The sequence below is a fragment of the Antechinus flavipes genome, chromosome 1, assembly GCF_016432865.1.
Source record: "Antechinus flavipes isolate AdamAnt ecotype Samford, QLD, Australia chromosome 1, AdamAnt_v2, whole genome shotgun sequence".
Lineage (NCBI taxonomy): Eukaryota > Metazoa > Chordata > Mammalia > Dasyuromorphia > Dasyuridae > Antechinus > Antechinus flavipes.
Window position 1 is genome coordinate 246,259,893 of NC_067398.1, and position 5,368 is coordinate 246,265,260.

The following is a 5,368-nucleotide window of genomic DNA, read 5'->3' on the forward strand; positions in this document are numbered from 1 at the left end:
ATGGATAGAGCACAAGACCTAGAATCAGGAAGATCTGAGTTCAAATCCAGCCTCAAACACTTACTAGCTGTGTGACCCTGAGTAAGTCACTTATCCCTGATTGCCTCAGTTTTCTCATCTATAAATGAACTAGAGAAGGAAATGATAAAGCACTACAGTATCTTTGCCAAGAAAACCCCAAATGGGGCCATGAAAAAGAATCAGAATTGACTGAAATGGCACAGCAAAGCATGTTTGTATATAGTTATTTTCGTGCTATCTTTCTCATTAAGATGTGAGATCCTTGAGGGATTGTATTTTGCTGTTTTTTGTATTCCTAGTGTTTAATCCAGTGCCTGGCACCTGCGAGGCATTTCACAAAGATGCTGAGAGATGAGAGAGTGCAATGAAGATGCAACTTTTCTCCTTTAGGGACAGATAGTGGTCCATTTTGGCTAGAGCATCAGTAGCTTAAAATGCATAATGGGAAATAATGATGGAAAAAGAGGTGTGGAAGAATTTAAACATCAATCTGAGGAGTTTGGATTTTATCTTAATGTTAATATGGAATCATTGAGGACTTTTGAGTAGAGAAAGAACACGGTCAGGCTTGTGCCTTAGGCAAAATTTTAAAACTTAATTCTCCTGATTTGACTGTTTTAACAGAGGAGCCCCCTCTTCATATCACAAAATACCTTCATGTCATTAAAATTATGGATATTTATTTTAGTAGCTATGTAGAGAAGAGCTGGGGGAGAGGAAGAAGGAGGCAAATAGTTATATTCCAGTAACTGGTGACGAGGGGCCTGAATTAGGGCAGGGATTGTAAATGGAAAGAAAGCAGTAGATGTAAGAGATGTTATGAAGGTAGAGTTTCTCAACCTGGAAAAGTACAGATTTATTTGTTAAACTGTGTCAAATTGGATTCAATGACTAAGCTGACTCATTCATTTGTACAAAACTGGTGTCCTGAAATGCCTTTCAGTTTGGTAAGGTAGATTTCTGCATGCTAAATGACTGGCTGAGTATATAATGTATTATTGACCAATACAAAATCATTAGCCCTGATACACACAAATATATTCTAGGTGCACGCCAACATGGCTACAGATGAATGTAGAGAGTGTTTAAAATAGCTCACAAGCTGAATCAGAACAATATACATATTAAGACTACCAAAAAATCTACTATATATTAACAATATTTGCCCAAGATTGAAAATTGGGGAAAGGAAAACAGAGCAAATAAAATACCATTGTTAATTATTTTGTTAAAACAGCCACTTTTCTTTTCAATCAAAATACAGTTTGGAGATTATGATTTTATGTAGGAATTAACTCATTTTGCTTTTCGCTCATTTTCATATAAGCCTTGTGTTTATAATTCTCTTAAAAAATAAAAAGGCTGACCCCTCTGAAAAAGCCAAGTTTTAAAGAAATCAGAATGAATGCAACACAGAAAAACCACGAGATAGTATCTGCATACAGAACAAGTCATCTGATGTTCCAAGAACAATTTGGAATGCTTTCTTTGTATTCTCATAAGACAAACTTAACCCAGTTCCCTGAAATGAGGTTTCAATATACTCTTGAAATCTCATTCCTGGCTAGACAACTGCTGTTGCTCCCCATTTTGGGGGCCAGTTGCCCTGAAAGAACTATTTCTACTAGCAAAATAAAGATTTGTGTGGAAGTGAAAAAAAAAAAAAAAGCCTTGAATGTAGATTTAAGAGACCTGGATTTGAATCCTCTTTCTGATATTCCCTTAAACATATTATTTCACCTTTGGTTTTTTAATTAGTCACAATGAAGCAACTGTAGGATATGTACCTCAGAGGCCTGCTGTGAAAAAGAACTTAGTAACATTTAAAGCACTTTATAAGTGTGAATTCCAATTACCGAATTTTAGAGATGGGGATGGGGTTTTAGAAGAGAGAATATTAGAACAAAAACGATTTTAGAAACTATTTAGTTCTATCCCCTGATTTTATGGATAAGGACACTAAGATTCATTTGAAATGACAAGATCTTATTCAGCTGCCAAAGTAAGATCACAATAATGAGATCTATTTCCTTTGGATGCTGTCCACAGGGGCCACCAATGTCCCAGAAAGCTAGATTCCAACATAGTTCCACATTAATTAAAATGCTCTACATAATTTGAGTCTGAGACATTTCAGGAGTCTGAGCTGCTATGGAATTAACTACTAGGTAACATAAATCAAGATTTCTGACCAATACCACTCTCTAACATGAGTCTTCACTCCCATGTTCACTTCTGGTCAATTCTATTGACATGATTGAACCCATGTGACTTTGGGAAATCGCTTCACCACTTTGGGCATTTGTCTCCTTATCATATGTAAAACAAGAGAACTAGGATAATTGGCCACCAGTTCTACAGGGGCAAGAGTTTTTTCTCTAGGTTGTGAACTTGCAATCCTAAATTTATCTTTCAGTCAAAGCTGCATTCCATAAAGGATCAATGATTTTAAACACACACACACACACACACACACACACCCCTCAGTCATTTAGCAAGCCACAATATATCAATCAAAGTGAAAGGCATTTCAGGACACATGCTATATAAATGGATGAATCAGCTTAGTCAACAAATTCAGTTTAATAAGTCTGGCTTTTATGGCTCTAACCTGTTTCATTCTCAGGTTAGATGGTTAATCATCATCCCTGATCATTACGGACACATGCTCTTAGTATCATCCTTTTCAGGACTGAAAAGAGCCATCTTGGAAATTAGTAGCAACCCTAGATTCCATGGCCAGAAAGCCTTCACTGTTTTGGTAAGTCTGTTCTCCTCTGGGTCTGTTTCCTTAGCTATAAAATAATGGAATTGGACTATTTAATTTCTAAGGTACCTTCCATTTCTAAGGGTTCATATCTTCTTGTTTTCTTGCCTTTTTGAAAAATCAGCCTTCTTTAAAAAAAAAAAATCCTCCTGGTCACTTTCCTTTTGACTAAGCTAATATCCTTCCTCCATCCTTCTTTTTGAAATAATTTTTATTTTTTTAACTCCTTCCACTAGGCACATTAGCTTTTTCCCCCCATCAAATGGACTTAAAGATGTATTTGTTTAACCTACTGAGGGGGAAATATAATTACAATACATGTAATTAGGAAGCTTGTGATAAGGGGTAAAAAAGAAAGCCAGGGAGATCAGAACGTAGAGATAAGGATGAGAGCATTTTGTGTATGGGAGACAGCCAGAGAAAACATCCAGTCAAGAGATGGAATGCCTTGTTTGCTGAACAGGACTGGATCAAAGATTATGTGTGGGGGGAGTGAGATGTAAGACTAGAAAGTTAGGAGGGATTAAGTAGTGAAGGGCTTTGAATACCAGAGTATTTTTAATTTAATCCTGGAGGCAATAGAGAGCCATAGGAATTATATTGAATAGGGGAAGTGACATGCTTCTTTCCAATGCTTCCTCTAGTCTGTCACTCTTCTTAACTAGGAGGTAGAGGAACATAGCTTTGAGAAAGCCCATAGGCCTGGGCTAGTGCTGAGTGAACCATGGATGTGTAGGTTTCAATATAAATCTTTTGAGGATGACATTCTTCTTAGTAGGTGATTCCCCCATCTCCAGTACATTTAGGAAATTTCACTGCCTACCTATAGATCTCTCATGTTGAAAGCTGTTGTTTGGCCTTTGCCTCTCTAAAGAGGACCATGACACGAGGAGGTGATACCATGACAAGCAAGTGAGTTGGATTTCAGTGAGCCAGGGCTGGGCAACGTCACCTGCCCCACTTTCCCCTCCGGAGCCATTCAGGTCCAGTGGCCAGAGATAGATCAGGCTGATCTATCGTGCCCTAGAGGCAGGGGGAGACCCTGGCCTTTCTAAGGTAAGGCCTTCAACAGGTCTCAATCTGACTGAGATGGCTCCCCCTCAGTGATTAAGGCTAGGTAGCTACTGAAGCAAAGAACCTCCCCTTTCCCACTGAAAGCTGACCTGTACCTGCAGCAGGTCCCAGTACTTATCCTAATCTAGAAACTCTTAGAACTCTGATGCTGACTCTAAGAGGCTGAGAAAACAATCTGGGGTTACCCAGTGCAGGGGTCCTCAAACCACGTTCTGTGAGCCAGATGTGGCAGCTAAGAATGATTATCCCCCTCACTCAGGGCTATGAAGTTTTTATTTAAAGGCCCACAAAACAAAGTTTTTGTTTTTACTATAGTCTGGCCCTCCAACAAACAGTCTGAGGGACAGTGAACTGGACGCCTATTTAAAGTTTGAGGACCCCTGCAACATGACGATAAAGAACATATACCCACCAAATAAAGATGTTCCCTCTATCAATTAAATTAGCTAATTCTCCACAGAAAAGTCATGAAAACTAAGTCTATTTCCTATTTGACCAAGTTTCTCACTCAAATGTAGAAAGCAGTGTGGCACAATAGAAAGAACACTGGACTTAGAAAATCTGGAATCGAATGCTGGCTTTGTCAATTAGTAATTTAGTGAACGTGCAGGTAGACAGGGTGTTCAGGGAGGACTAAGGCCTTTGACCAAGAGCTTGCCAAACTCTGTCAGGGCTGCTCGTCCTGCTCTGGGGTCCACAGCAGCTGCACCCCAGAAAAACCATTTCAGTAGACAAGCTAAAGCAGAATGAGGGTAACCAATAGGCCTCAAACTCTGTGTGACTTAAGGGATGTCAACCCCAAGCATGTGGGGACTTGAACGGGCAGTTGAGAACAATTTGTTTTCACAGCCACAAAAGCAGCTGGAGTGGGCTCTGTGGGTTAGCGCTTAGTCAGACATCCAGGATGTCAAGGTCACCTAATGATACATACACACATACACATAACACACGTATATATAGCAGTAGATAGCAATACTTTTTTTCAAAGAAGTGGAAACCAAGGGGATAACTACACATCAACCAGGTTACATCTAAACAAATAATTGTATATGAATATAACAGAATATTATTTTGCTGTAAGAAATAAGGGGAATGGTTTCAAAGAAGTCTGGGGGATTGGTATGAATTGATACAAAGTGAGTGAATAAGAAAACAATTAAAAAATAAAATTGTAAAGACAACAACTTTAAAAGAATTATAAACTCTGATGACCATAATGACCAACGATGATTCCAGAAATTTTGTGAAATAGGTTACCAACCTCCTGACACAGAAGTGAAAATACTCAAGGTGCATATTGAGTCATAAATATTTTAGATATGTTAATATGGGAATTATTATTATTATTTTTTACTATATATGTTACATCAATATTTTAGTTTTCTTCTTTTTCCCCCAGTTGGATGACAGAAAGTAGGATGGAAAAAAACAAAACAAACAAAACAATATTTAGTTCATTGCAAAATAATTAAAATGAAATTTTAAAAAAAGTCACAAGACAAATAC